A 16,174-nucleotide genomic window follows, 5' to 3' on the forward strand; every position below is an offset into this window, starting at 1 on the left:
AACCAAAAAGAGAACTATATGCCAACCTCCCTAATGAACACAGATGCAGAAATCCTCAATAAGACAATGGCAAACAGAATGTAGCAAATCATCAAGAAGTTTATATGGACAAGAACTGAAAGATTTCATTCTAAAATAAGGAACAAGACAAGGATGCCCACTATCACCACTCCTATTCAATATAGTTCTAGAAATATTAGCCAGAGCAATTAGACACGAGAGAAAAATAAAAGGAATAAAGGTAGCAAAGCAAGAAGTTAAATTATCATTATTTGAAGATGACATGATACTCTATTAAAAGACTTCTAGATCTAATAAACAAATCAGCAATGTAGCTGGATACAAAGTCAACACTTAAAAATCAGTAGCGTACCTGTACATAAACAACAAACTGAATGAGAGAAAAAATCAGGGAAACTGCACCTTTTACAACAGCACCCCCCCAAAATGAAATATTTAGGAATCAATCTAACAAAGGGCGTAAAAGATCTATATATTGAAAATTACATTTCTCTGAAAAAAGAAACCAAAGAGGATTTCAGAAAATAAAAAGGCTTTCTTTGTTCATGGATAGGAAGAACAAACATGGTGAAAATGGCCATTCTACCAAAATTGTTATACAACTTTAATGTAATTCCAATCAAAATACCATTAGCATACCTCACAGATCTAAAGAAACCACTCCTAAAATTCATCTGGAACCAGAAGAGACCTAGAATAGCAAAGGCAATTCTGGGCAACAAAGGCAAGGCAGGAGGCATCTCAATCCCTGACTTAAAATTATACCACAAAGCTACTGTGATAAAATCAGCATAGTACTGGAATAAAAACAGATCCGAAGATCAATGGAATAGATTAGAAGGTACAACCACAACTACAAACACACTCAGCCACTTTATCCTTGACAAAGGAGCCAAACAAGTTCACTGGAAGAAAGACAGCCTCTTTAATAAGTGGTGCTGGAAAAACTGATTTTCCATATGCTGAAAACGAAAACTAAATTCCTGTCTATCACCATGCACTAAAGTATAAATGGATCAAAAGATCTAACCATAAAACAGAAACACTAAATATTCCAGAAAACAAAATAGGTAGCAATTCTGAAGATATAGCGATAGGCAGAGAATTCATGAACAAAAATCAAACTACACAGGGAATACTTCCCAGAATCAACAACAGATCTCATCTTATTAGAACACTTTTGCATGCCAAAAGAAATCTCCAACAGAGTAAAAAGGAAACCCACAAATTGGGAAAAATCTTAGTGAACTGTCCCTCCGACAAAGAACTTCTATCTCGAACATAAAGAATTAAAAAGAAACCAGATCCCCAAAATTCAAAGACCCAGTCCAAAAATGAGCATCTGAGATGAATTCACACTTCTCAGATGAAGAAATACAAATGGAAAATAATTATATGAAAAAAATGTTCATTATCATTGGTCATTAGAGAAATGCAAATTAAAACAATGCTGAGATCCCATCTTATTCCAGAAAGAACGGGCAAGCTCAAGGAATCAACCAATAAGAAATGCTAGAGGGGCTCGGAGGAAAAAGGAACTCTCCACTGTTGGTGGGAGTGTAGGCTGGTGCAACCACTGTGGAAATCAGTGTGGGGGTTCCGCAAAAAGCCAGGATTAGAGGTCCCCTTTGATCCAGTTATCCCTCTTCTGGGCATTTTCCCAGAAGATTTGAAAACATCATACCACACTGCTATATGTGTACCCATTTTTATAGAGAACAATTTGTAATAACAAAACCTTAGAAACAACCCAAATGCCCATCAACTGAGGAATGGATAAAAAAGATGTGACGTTTTTATACAATGGAGTAATACTCAGCTATAAAGAAGGATTTCATTGAGGCTTTTATGGGTAAATGGGTGTGACTTGAGGCCATATTCATAAGTGAAATAAATCAGACTCACTTGTAAATACCATATTTTCTCCCTAGGGTAAGAAACTGAAAGAGTAAATAAGATTGGAAATATACAATCGATATTGTGAATGGGTGAGAGACTGCTCTTAGAGAGAAAAAATAACTAGGATGAGGAAAGAAGATAAGAGAAAGGGAAAAGGAAACATATAAATTTGTTTATATATACACAAAATAGTAAAGATGATTATACTACCGGTTGTCGTCTTGGAAAAGAACAGTTAATATTCATACGATCAGAGCAATCTTGCATGTCTATATCTGGTAATGTAAGTAACACTTTTGAAGATAACAACATGCAATATTAGAACTTTATAGTATTGTTAAGTTCCTATCCTGTTTTGAAAGCCTATGTTGTTATTGTTTGGTTTTTTGCTTTGTTTTTGTAGTTGTCTGCATGTCTCTTGTTTCTGTTTTACTTTTCTGTGTTTTTTTTTTTTTCTCTTTAAAATAAAAAAGAAAATTAGAATCTGGCCAAATGGCAAAGAAAATTTTGTTAAGTAGTATGGTGTCGAACACTAAGAATAATGAAAAGAATTAGTAAAATATATTTAACTAAAATTTATAGTTAAAGTTAAGAACTTATAGTCATCAAAAAAAAACTATTATGAGAGAAAAGGCAAAGCTCAGAGTAGTGAAAGCTATTTGCAAAACCTATCACTAACAAAAGGCTCATCTCTGAATATTTAAATGCATTTCACAAATTTCCCAATGGGGAAATAGGATAATTCCACAGACATAGCACAATGTCCACACACCCATGAGCCAAGAAATGTTCATGCTTTATTGTCTACTGTCCACTAAGCACCATCTGCCCCATCTTTTCATATTTCTGCTGCATCACAAAAGCATCAGCCAAAAACTCCATTTTCTAGAAGACCCCTGACCTGTGATTCCAGTTTTAGTTTTTCTAGTAAAAGGCACAGGCGTTAGATTTGAAAACTGGAAGAGAAGGGAAGGCCAGAGAGAGAGAGGTGATAAAGCCGCTATGTGACAACTCCTGATGAATGCCTCAGACACGTTCTGCCCAAATGCAGTGTGAAGCTTTGCAGCATTGGTATTTATAATATCACAACAATGAGAATACGCCAAATGTCTCCCCATCTAACTGATAAATGTGTTGTAGTTTATCCGTAACATGACATGCCACAGTAAAAACAAGAGAACTCCAGAAGTATGCAACAAGAATTGTACCCCAAGATAGATATTTTTAAAATCAAGCCCTCCGCCCTGTAGGGTTTACTGTTTCCTCATTATGGTTAAAACTTTTTTCCTGGCATAAATATGTGATGAAACACTAACCATAAGAACTAAGAAAACAGAATAGTTTTTATTTCCCTCTTTATCTTTATATTTCCTATCATTTCCAAAACCCATCCCAAAGAAGAACAAGTAAAATATAGTTATATACCATTCTATGTATTAGGATCTGTAGGTACAAATCTAATTTGATGCTGAAAATAATCTTTTTTTTATTTAAAGAGAGAAGAAAAAAGAAAGGACATAAAAAAACAATGTAGTAAAAGGGTACAAATAATACAGTATTTCAAGAAAAAAATATATACAGTACAAAATCACCAGTTAATAGGTTACATATTACCTTCCCAGAAACAGTTGTCCATATCACTAAATTAAAGCATATAAAGTGGACATTCATACAGTGAAATTGGAGACAGTTCCGTTCAATGATCCAACAAAAGCTCAGTTATATGGTTTTCCATCCTACACTCTCGAACATACCTGCGGTTATATCCCTTAGTCCACCTTACTTTCCTCTCTTTTTTACAGTAGCAATTAGACTTTTAGGGTTTTATTACTCTCACAGTTCGTATTACTTTTTTGAAGAGAATAAAACCAAACGTGACTAAGCAAAACAGAGTCAGTTAGAACAGAAGGATGGGCATAGTACATGATGCAAAAATAGAATACCAGGTGATCAAAAGTGGTTACCATTGTGCCTCTTGCTATTTTTAAATCGAGTTGTCTATATCATCAGGTATAATAGAATTGATCAAAAAAGGTACAGAACCAATAAAACCTACACTGAGGACCTTCCAGGACTTCAAAAGAAGATAATAGTCAATCCATATTGGGCATCATAGTCTGGCTTCCTGTGGGTTAAGTAAGAAAATAATCTTATAAATGCTGTTACCCACTTTTTCTGTCCAGGTTACAAGCAGAATACGTTTAAATACCATACCAAGCCCCACAGCTAAGAACACTGCTGACAAGATTCCAACCCCGCCACCTGAGCTGAAGGACTGTGTCCCGTGCACATCCCCTGGCTACGCCCTGGCGTGTTCCTCAGCTCTCTGCATAGTCACTCTGACTCACCAACGCTCCCTGAAGGTCCTGCTGAGTCACCTCTCTTTTCTAACTCACCTTCTCTTCTGTTTTTGGACATTTTTCTGGGTATCTGTACTAACTATCATCCACTTCGGTGCTACATGTGTAAACTTTGAACTGACATTATTAGTAGTAAAAAATGTGCTATTTTCTTTAAAATTTATTTTGCATTGAACTATATGATGCCACCCATTCTTATTAATACATGGGAATTCAGCTGATACGTAGTTTCAATGTGTACCAAAATCATCTCTTTAAAATTTTCCTCCACGAAGCTGAAAGGATAAGATCTGTATCCTACAAAAAGAAAGAGGTAGAGGGAGGGGAAGAGGGGAAGCAGAGGTGAGTTAAAAGAGTTAAGAAGTATTAGGTACATGTACCACCTCTCACAATTAATCTAATCACTATCTACACACTCATGTACTAAGAAAAATTAAATGTTAAAAAAAATACAGAAGTTGGTACAAAAGAAAGTATTTAAATCCCTGGGCTAGAGGTGTTTGCATCTCAGTAGCAGATCAATGGCTTAGCATGCAAGAGGCCCTTCCTAACACAGGAAGAAAGGAAGGAAGGAAGGAAGGAAGGAAGGAAGGAAGGAAGGAAGGAAGAGAGAGAGAGAGAAGGGAAAAAAGAAAGCTAAAGGAAGGAGAGTGGAAGGAGAAAAGGAGGACAGAGGAGAGAATTGTGCTCCCTGCAGTACACTGTACACTGCTCTTTATGTCTTTTAACACAGCTATTTCCACGAACACTTGAGAGAGCTGTCACAGAAAACAGCTCAGGATAGCACAGCCCAGGACGAGAGGCTTTGCTTCATCTAAATGCGGAGCACACGTCTGACCAACGCAGCGGCTGAGACAGACAGGACTTGCATCCTCTTTCTTTTCGAGGAGGGCAGCGTGCATGCTCCAGTAGTCTGCATCAGGGTCTCTGAATCCCCAGGTGGGGTTTCCAGGTTACAGGGATGAACGCTGAGTGAAAACACTGATGGTGAAAAGCGAACCATAAAGCAGTCTAATTTACTGTTCTCCTGGGTGCTTGACTCCTGCTGCCTACACACAGGATGCAACTATCAAATGTAATCTCCTTGGCAGTTTTAGAGAAAAGCTTTTCCCCTCCGATCCCAATCCTGCCTCCAGCCCCTATCCACACCCGAGTTCCTGTGCGGTTCCTCTTGGGCCTGTTCTCATCAGGACCCCAGCTTCCGGGCTTGCTTCTTCCGCAGTGAGTTCACAGCATCTGGGGTCACCTTATAAAGCCATCAACCTCAGCAGGCCACAGCCTTGTCCAAAGCCCTGTGACATTACCCAGTGCAGTGAGAAGACACAGTCTCTCCCAGGGACCGTGAGCTCCACACTAGTTAGCTCTTACCCTGCTCCCTAACGCTGTGCTTCCCTTTAACTCAGTGTTGGACACGGCAAGCAGCTCTCACCTCGGGACCTCTGCCCTTGTGGCCCCAGGCTACCCTGCTCTCATGTCACAACTTGCTGTCTTCTCTCTCGTTCTCCTCCAGAGAGAATTCCCTTTCTTCTTCCTAATGAAATACCTCTATTTCTTGTGCTTTACTCCTTTTATTTTGGTTTCTAGAACCCACTACTACTCAATATTGTAACCCATTTAATTATGTTTAGATATCTTTTCCTTATTCTTTTATGATCAAATTCCATAAACAGAGAGTAGCACTTAAAAACAAGCACCCTATATATGAATGGATGAATAAATAATGAACGTATGAATAGGGTTAGTTACCCAACTACTTAACAACCCCGTGGTTTTAGCCAGGTATTGTGGTGCACAGCTGTAATCCCAGCACTTCGGAAGATGGAGACAGGAGGATTGAATTTGAGCCCGGTGTAGGCAATTTAGCAACTGTGCAACTTCGCAAGACCCTGTTTCAAAACGAAAACAAAACAGGCAAACAAAAAAATACCTTTAGATGTAGCTCAGTATTGCTGGCCCTACGTTCCATTCTTAATACATAAAAGGCATCTCAAATTCCTTACAAGAAAGCTCCACGCACTCCCTAGTGGCTGGTGACAATAGGTGAAGCCTAATTATTGCCAAGCTAGTGTCCTCTAGCTTAGCAAACTATAGGATGACTCAAGCTCAATTCCAAATTCTTAAGAACCGTTAAGGTGTCCTAGCACTTACTCTTTTTTTGAAACATTTACAGTCTTTTCCATTTAGTGAAATTCTATTTATCCATCAATATTTACCACAACTACAACTATGCAAAAATCACTTTGCCAGAGCTTATCTTCAGTCCGTAAAAAGCATTTAAATACATGAATCCATTTTCATCAATTAATGAGGTTAAAATCAATAGGGAAGAAAGATCCAGAAAGGGCTGGGAAGAAACTGAGATGGCCAGAAAATGGGAGGACTGAGAGGGCAGTGGGAACAAAATAGGAGTTTACATCTCAAGGACTCAGCCTTGCTACCAAGTGCTAATAAAATGAAATCAAAGACAATAGTTCAGCTACTTCTGGACCACCACACGAAGACACAGAAGACACCGAGAAGTGTGTTTCACTATAATAGCACCGTTCTCCATTAGGGCAAATATGAGGCAAGTAGAAAGCGCCTGCAATGACTGAACGCTGCCTCCCCCTGACTTTGGTATGGTTTCATATTCATGAGGGCTCTGTGCAGAATAGGTAAGAAAATCAGCACAATGGAAAAATGGACCTCTTTTGAGGGCAGAGCATCAGATGTCAATCAATTTCTTGAGAAAATTCACAATTATGTAAATTAACTGGGACAAAGTGACTCTAATTGCTGCTGCCAGGTTAGGATTGAACATGTCATAGGGAACAAATCATGAGGAGAGGAGTGCATGCTAACAAAGAAGACTCAGCACAACAAGCAGTTCATAGGGAAATCCCCCTCTAAGACACACTGAGTGACCTGCTCAGCTGGCAAACGCTGCCTGAGTTTATGGCTGAGTAAAGTGTCCCATCTTCACCCCAAAGTGTGCCGCACACTGCTGCAGCCATCAGCAGGTGTCTCCAAAGGATGGAGGAACACCTCAGACCCTGAAACCGTATTTACTGATGACACAGGCTTTAGCAAACAAAGGAAGGTGATCAGAGTTCATAATTTACACATAGTTTTTAGCCTACATAAACTTAAGGATACTTGAAAAGTCAGACACAATTTAGGCAACTTGCAGTATTAGTCAAAAAAAATTACAGACATGCAACTACATGTGTTTCCTCAAATGGTCAAATAGACCACACTGACTTGATATATCTGCATGTCCAAATACACTGAACTCTTAGCTTTTACCATCTTTTTTTCTTATTTTTTGCAATCTCAATATAGGAATAAAATTTTCATAACTTTCTTAAAATTTCTTAGTATTTTTTGAGCAATTTATAGGACAGAGAATTTTATGTCACCTTGTCTTATTTTGTTACAAACTTATCATTCGTTATTGGGAGTTTTAAAAACTTATTCTAGAAACCAATTCCTACATGTGGTATTAATTTTACTTTTTACCTGGCACTTATGGCTTCTTCTTGTTCTAAAATCTTGGTCTGACTCAGAAAAATGCAACTAATTATAGATCCAGTTTGGGGTTTTTCCCATATATTTAATACATCCCATGACATTATCTGGGTCTCATTACAATACTCAGTGAAAACTAATGAGACTTTCTGCTAAATATTAGGAAAGAGAGTCTGTTATCTGGGTCATGAAAGAGCAAAAGCATTGTTTTATAGTACAGCTGTTCTTTGTACTGATCCTTACCTCAGTTCTCCTCTGACTTGAGTTAAAACAGATTTGGAGGAAGAGACCCCACAGGTATCACTCATCCACAGAATTCTAGAGGTGCTTATTTGTGTTGGGTTTTGCTTCTGAGGAACTGGTGATGAAGAGTCCACTCCGAGCAAATCATCAGTCTTCTCTCATTGTGTCGGAGGTATTGATCTTTGGGAAGAAGTCTCACAACTGTGAACACAAGGGAAGCATACTGTGAAGTGCAAATGCATCACCTCTGTGGAACACACACAGGAATGCACAGGCACCATGTGGGATCGCTGTAAATCAGGAAGGAGACTCTTCACAAGCCTCTTCCTACCTGTCGATATCTGTCACCCAAAGAGCTAGAAAGTCTTAGCAACAATTACTTGCAACTCAGCAAATTCTGAAGCCTGACTTCACTGCCACGGCTCAGGAACCAATTCCATCTGAAGAAAATGAATGCTTTCCTTCCAAAACACTTGATATAGGCATCTGTCTCTCACCCACTCTCTGCTCAGATACAGCATAAAACATGTTCAGAATTTCAAGCTACCATTTGTAAAGAATACATCTTCTGTCATCTCAAAGGGAGGACCAGCCAAAGCTCTGATGCTGTATCCTGACATATGATTTCACAAATAGTAAGAATGAGACCCAAGAATTAGGAAGCCCACATGCCCCACAACCTGAGGGAAACGTGTTGACAGTTTTCCTTCCGAACTGACAAGTTTTCTGATTTCACTGTATCTATTGGCTATCATCAAACCCTTGTCAATCAAATAACTTGGACAGTATTTGGACTTATGTAGTGCTTTTGAAGGAAATAGAGAATTACAGTTTGGTTCTTGTCACCTGATGAATAACAATGCATGTCCCTGTCACATTTTTCATAGATACCCCCTGAAGTTTCTTACACTGACTTATACAACTTTCCCCACTGAAGCTGCTCATTCATAGTTGACTTTAGAGCAGACTTCCCACTTTGCATAAATACCACATGTAGGCCTTGATGACAGGGAGAAATCAATCATCTATTTACTAATGGTTATCATGTCGCTTCCAAAAAAATGAAGCCAATATGACCTTCTTCAGAGGCTCTACTTAATCGCTATTTTACTTTTACCAGGAACTTAGACACTAATTCAAAGTCATCTTCACCCTGCTACAGTGCTAGGGGATATCAATGTACCAGGTATATAATTTAATCAATACCTTATAGTCTCTTATCTCCTCCAATTCAATGGCATTCTCCACATTTCATTTAAGTACCTCAGAAGGCCACAAAATCTGGACACTTCCCTTCATCCCATTCACTCTTAAATTTTAAGATGAAAATGTCACCCTCCAACTACAAATTAGCAAAGGTGAAGGCAATCTGAGTAGAATTCATACTCTGCCTTGGGGAACACAGGGATACCTAGTGTGCAAAAAACAGTCTCTAATATTCAAGTAGTAGTAACCAAAGCGTGAGCTGGCAGATAATGAGAAAGATGGAAATAGATAAGAGATAGGTGAATGGAGGAGGGAATTCTAGTCAGTGTGGACACAGATAATGGGGAGAAGACACAAAAAGATTGGGGACTAAATATTAGATATTTTGTGAAGCTGGGTATGACAGTAAATGAAGCTAAAGAACTTACGTAGATATCATCTGTCTTGATAAGCAAATTAAGATATTTATGAGCAGTACTCTGCCATTGAAAGATATGGAATGGAATAAAGTTTTTATACTTAGGATCTCTTTCTGCCAACAAACGTGAATGTTTTCCAGCAATTTTTCACTTCTCTGCAGACATGAATGAGGGGTCTATGACTCTATCCAGACCTGATTGGATTAAGAGATACCTAGTGGGGAGTAAACCAGATTGTTAGGTGTCTGGTCTGATAAAGTCATGGAAGCCTGACCTTGGATAATACGTGTCTCCTGGATCCAGTCTTCTCAAGTGCTGCCCTTCTGCTCTGCCTCCTGACCACATGAACTGACCAGTTTTGCTCCACCATACCCATCCAGGGCCAGAGACCAAGGACTGAATCACGTGTAACCCTGAGTCAAATAAAACATTTATTCCTTTAAGTGTGGGTGTCAAGTATCAAGCCTGAGGAACAGGAAAGCTGACCACCACAGTACCCTGTAATTTGGTTTGATTTTATCACTAGCCAGAGTTAGCACTGCCTCCACAAGTGAAGGTCTCAGTCTCATAAAACTGCCCACACTTCATGTGCCAATCGCAAGTAATGGGTCTTAAATTACTCACACTTGGAAAAGATCAGGAGTTCTTACAATCCAAGCCCCAGGTTTGACAATTTGTTACAACGGCTCACAGCACTCAGAGAAACATTGTACTTTCTATTACTACTTTATAAAAAATCTTATAAAAGATACAGTGGACATAGGTGAGGTCTAGAAGAGTCCTAGGCACAGCAGATTTTGTTCCCATGATTCTGGGGTATGCCACCCTCTGTGCATGTGGATGGATTTGGGTTGTTTAGAGGTTTTATGGAGGCTCCATTATGAAAGTATGATTGATTAAATCATTGGCCATTGGTGACTGAACAGGATTCCTAATCCCCAAGAAGTTGGGACTGACAGTTCTAACATCTAATCACATGGTTTGTTAGGGTGCTCCTCACCCATCTGACAGTCACCTCATTAACACAACCTCAGTAAGGTTTAAAGAAATGTATTTTAAATAAGAAAAGATTTCATCACTATCACCCAGGAAATTACAAAGTTTTCAGAAGCAAGAAACCAAGGACAAAGATGAAATATATGTTTCCTTTATCACAAATGTGAGAGAAAAGAAATAATGAAGTAGTCTGTGTAAGCAGTTTGCATGAAACAGTTTGTTTTTCTTCTATTTTGGAAAATTGCAAGGCTTCTTATTTTTTAATATTTCGGCTTCCCCAATCTCCTGATTTTTTATTCTCCAAATTTCTATAGGCATATGTCTTAGTTGCTTTTAACTCGTTGCTGAGACAAAATACCTGATGCACCAAGTTGGAAAAGGAAAGGTTTATTTCTTACAGTTTTTGGAGGTTTCAGTCCATACTCAGCTCCAAGACAGGCTGGTGTGGCAGGGCCTCAGTTCATGGCGGCTGCAAACAGCAAGCAGGAACCAGCAAAGAGCAAGACACACCTTCTTCCTGCCATTACATCACATCCTGGCTCCACCCCTTTGTGGGTGTAGCACTGACACCATCAATCTAAGTACTAGACAATGAACCATCACAAATGCACAGTGTAAATGCATGAGGCCTGGGGGACACAGACATAAACCATGACATCACATAATTAACATTTTTCTCCATATTTTATTTTTATATCTTCCTTCCCCATATTTCTCTGTGTTAACTCTGGGTGATTTTCTTGACTGTGTATAGCCAGTTGTCTAATCCATAGATTAATTTTGCTGACCTGTTTTTGTTTCTAGAACTGTTGCTTGGTTGTTTAACAATCCAAGTATATAAAGCCAGGCATGATGGCACACTCCTGTATCTCAGCACTTGGAGGCTGAGGCAGAATTGTTTGCAAGTTGGAGACCAGCCTGGGCTACAAAGTGGGCCCAAGGTCAGCCAGAACTGCATAGCAAGACTGAATCTCAAAAAAAAAAAAAAAATCCAAGTAGATTTATTTTGAATTATCTTACCGATTTTGCTACTAGGGTATAATTTTCTGATCTAGATATTCCCCCCTGATTTTTCCAATGGCATTGAATTTACTCTGTGGAATTCTGTCTTTGAACTCTACTTTTAAAATAAAATAAAATGTATTCCACATACGCTGAGCACAGACATTGTCCTGCCACAACATAAGTAGCTAATATTTCACTATGGAGTAATTGGTTTTATAATTTTCACAGAGGTCTTATGGAAATTTAATTTTACTTTTTTTTTTTTTTTTTGCCTTCTTTATCCAAAATGCTACAAAGGAATTTAAAGACTGCATTCACACAAGATGTCTGTTACAGACTTTGGTGTATCACAATTGGAGGTCACATTGAAGATAGATGACCTCTGATGTTGACCTCAAAATTATGCTCTGATTTCAGCATATGTGGCCCTCCAAATTTTATATGTTGGAACCTAAAACCCAAGGTGATGATTTTAGAAGGTGTGGTTTTTAAGGGCTGAGTGGGGATGAGGGCTCTACCTTTATGAGTGGGATTCACAATGTACCTCAAAACATCACTGTGCTCCACGTTTGGTGCCAGTTGACTGGCACTGGGGGAGGGACTTGTGCTGTGAAGCCCCCGGGTTAACCCACTGTTAAGTTCTTAGGCTGAATGTCTGGGAAAGCCAGGGCCAGCTGAAGAACATGGGTCACAGGGAACAAGATTTTGAAATGAGTATCTTGTCAGCTCATTTCTTTCAGGCTCCCTGTTCCCTGTGTCTGTTTCCTAGTTGCCATGAGGCAGGTAGATTTTCTCAAATGGACCCTTTTTCTCCATGAGTTTTATACCTTGCAACAGCCTAGAACAAAGGAGTTAGCTGACAGTAGTCTGGAACCTCTAAAACTAGGAACTGAAATAAGTTTTTCTTCATTAAGTGAATTTATGTGAAGTTTTTGTCACATCAGTGGAAAACTAATGCAACCATTAGGGACAGGAAAAGGAGATTAGAGCCCTTACGTGAGTCTTCAGAGAGCTACCTGGTCCTAACATTTCCTTAATAGAAGGATACCGCTCTCTCTTCTGTCATTTGAAGACATAACAAGATGCCATTTGGAGGTGGACAGCAGCTCTCACCAGGCAGAAAATCTGTGATGATTTTCACACACTGGCCACTGAAATAATTAGGAATAAATTACCTCTACTAAAAATTACCTACTCTGATTTTTATAATAGCAGGAGTGAACTAATACAGAGAGCCACTTTCTTTCCTAGAAACTGACTGTAACGAATTTATCTTTTTTTTTTTTTTTTATTGGTATCAGGGATCAAACTTACAATCACCTACTTGGAAGGCAGGCGCTTATGCCACTGAGCCACATCCCCGCCCAAACTTATCTTCTGTTTCATCCAAATCTGTTTTCTCCATTTTATGATATGATTTTCCTTTTGCATCAGTGCAGTATCTCAGCTTTTTTTGAAAAATCTGGACAACAAAGTTAAGAAATCTGACAGTAAAAAGAGCTTAGATCTACCTCATAATTCTATTCACCGAGTTCTTCTAATTGTTATTATGACTCTATTTCTAAATGGAATTCTCCTTCAAAGATACTCAATTTTTATTGACAATAAATTCCTACTTGGGCTATTTTTCAAAATATCCAAATAATCCTAAAACTTCATACATACAGATAGAAATATTTATTGATTCTTGGCTTTTTTTGCAAAAAAGTATATATAATAACTTTTATCTACTGTGCAATTTATACATTACTTAAGTAAATATTAGAATATTTTAAGATGACTTGTCTCAAAGAAAGAAAAATTCCATCAACCTTTTTAAGAGTCAAAAAGGACCTGGATTGTTCTGTTTTGTCCTATTTTCTCCTATTAAAAAAACTAGGTATATTCCTTGGCACTGGACTGATTTCCACTAGAGAATTTATGATAGTAACACTGATATATCTCTTGTTATGATGAAACCTACTCAGAACTCAAGAATAGTTCAATATAAATATTCTGTCACCACTCTGTATACGCTGTGTTCCATCTATCTCAAAAGAAATCTTCAGATCCTTGGAAAATAATCAAAAAAGAAGGAGCCAGTGCCTGTGTAGTATATCTCTCCAGATCTATTATGATGAATAGACTTAAAATATCAAAGGAAAACTATAGATCAGAATCTCATTGGAAATGTACACAATAATATGTCGACCATCCAAAAAGTCTTACAAATCTTTCTGTAGTGCTTGAATACTCAACTAGCTGAGAAAAATTCTGAAAATTTATTCCTGTTTTGTTTTTTTTTTTTTGCAAATTTCACACCTAGTCTATTGTATATGAGAAGATTAAACTCATGATTCTATAACAGCAATCCACTGCTACTCACTCTTGGGCTAATTTTAATCAACAATAAAAGACATTTTCAAGCATTCACGTGTCTTTCAATAAGAGAAAGCTTTTTCTCAGAATGAAAATTAAGACAGAGGAATGATAACATTAAAAAATCAATATGTGATTCTCCATGAAATAACTGAGTCAAGAAAGGATTATCAATGAATGCAAAAAGCAATAAATAAAAGATGTAAAATCATCAGCCTCAAAACAATTTAACTGAAAAACTACCTTCAACAAGTAGCTGAGCATAGCATCACTAACAGGGAATCACATATTTGGTTACTTCTGATGTTATATAAAATAAAAACTTGGTTTTCACTTCAATGTATTAATGTATTCTTGTGGCTAATGCTTAATCTGAAAAAAACTTAGGTCTACTTTTCTATTAAAAATTGAAATATGAGGGAATTGAATGACATCATGAAGAAATAATAAATTAGGAATGTGTAATACAATTGGCATTAATAAAAATTAAGCCAGAACCATTCTGGGATTAAACATGTAGAGGAATGTTCTAGATTAAAAGACACTCAATAGGAATAAAGCAGTCCATCCATGAACATTGGTTGGTAGTAGAAAGCTATAAAAGATACACGGATATAGCAAAATTTAAATATATTTTGGAGACAAGATGGAGTACAGGATTTGTAATTATTCTGTGTATTGTAATTTCAATATAATATGATGGGTAAAAACTCAATGCTAAAATATTTACACATGAAGTGTCATACAGAACAATAACACTTAGCCAGTTAAACAGCAAAGTAAACATGGCAAATTATAGGCAATTACTGAGTCCAAGTGGTGAGCATTTGGTGGTTATTACACCTGTCAAGGTTGGATTAAAGATGTAGAACCATGATGAGTGTTTCAGAAAAGGGGGATCCAAGATTTACTCCTTTAATCTTACCATTGCAAAAAATTAAAGTGAATGTTAGTCACTTTCCTATCTCTGGGAAAAAATGCCCAACACCTTAGCTTAAAGGGCGAGTGGTTTATTTCAGCTCATGTTTCAGAGTTTTTGGGTCACAGCTGACCAGCTCCAAAAGTAAAACCTCCTGAGCACAAGGCATCGCAAGTGTCACCAAGTCGTAGCAGAAGAGTTACACAAGGCGTGGCAGAAAAGTTATGCAGTGCACGGCAGGCAGAAGGCACGGAAAGAAGAAGAGACGTGGAGAAGCCATTGTTTCAGGGTTCACTCCCAGTGCACCCCTCCTGCAGGGCCACCTCCCACAGCACAGTCAGCTGTGAACTCATCACTGGATTAATCCAATGGTAAGAACAATGCCCCAATGCCCCCGTGTTCCAGCTACCTTTAAAAAGCCTTTCCTCTGAACACGTGAGATTTTGGAAGGACTTTTTGGATCTAAACTTTAACAAACTGACAGCTATCTAGCGCACTTCTGCCTTGTACCTAGTGTTGAATCTGAATGACACACTGGAAGCTGGAGGCTGAATTGGAACCTTGTGTCTCCATGTCATGGGTGAACTTCAGAGAAATCAGGCTGCATACACTGTAGAACTACACACGTACTTGTCTAGGGATGGAACCTGAGAGGGAAGAGGATGAGGAAGGAGCTGTGACACTCTCTTAAAGGAGGCTGCCACTGAGTCCCCACATGCCCGGTATCCTGTGCAGACTACAAGCCATGAAAATTAGAGCACGTTGTTTATAGCTGCTTTCATAAAAGTCATGTAGAGGTTACCTTTTGTGAACACGTTACTCTCACACAGGTTACATGGAGGCAGGAATTTTTGGAAGCTACAATGACACAACACAAAGCCACCTGGATTCATCTACATTGTGTTGTGTTCTTGTGCCTGGCTGCTTTCTATTTCTGTCTGCTTCCTGACTACAATGGGATAAGTAACTGTCTGTCCTCCACAATGCTCCTTGAGCACCAGACAGCTTCGGACTGACCCCACGGGGACCTGCAAGCCAAATAAACCTCTCCTCCTTTAAATTGTGAGTTTCAGGTGTTCGTTCCAGTGATAGAAAAGCAGCAAACACAGACTTCAGCACTAGCAGTTGATTCCTGAGCAGGTTGTTCAGAAATGTTTGGAACTGGCTTTGGCAGGGGTTTGGGGAAGTTTGGAGATCTGGATTAAATAACGTATGCCTTATTGATAAATAAAAAGAATAAG

General features: G+C 38.4%; 1 long non-coding RNA gene across 4 annotated transcripts in view; it reads right to left on the reverse strand.

Moving 5' to 3' along the window:
• Nucleotides 1-16,174, reverse strand: part of LOC101787129 (uncharacterized) — a 100,719-nt gene that overhangs the window by 8,046 nt on the left and 76,499 nt on the right. For 2 of the 4 annotated variants that reach the window (XR_010048957.1, XR_002790241.2), the window contains exons 4-5: nt 8,031-8,231; nt 6,027-6,166 (exon numbers count right to left, since the gene is read on the reverse strand). This is a non-coding gene — a long non-coding RNA (uncharacterized LOC101787129). Of the gene's footprint in view, nt 1-3,381; nt 4,046-6,026; nt 6,167-8,030; nt 8,232-16,174 lie in introns of those variants that run through there. The other 2 variants (XR_010048958.1, XR_010048959.1) reach the window with 2 other exon arrangements.

The sequence above is a fragment of the Cavia porcellus genome, unplaced genomic scaffold (assembly GCF_034190915.1).
Source record: "Cavia porcellus strain 051 isolate PalLab524CR breed Dunkin Hartley unplaced genomic scaffold, mCavPor4.1 scaffold_7, whole genome shotgun sequence".
Lineage (NCBI taxonomy): Eukaryota > Metazoa > Chordata > Mammalia > Rodentia > Caviidae > Cavia > Cavia porcellus.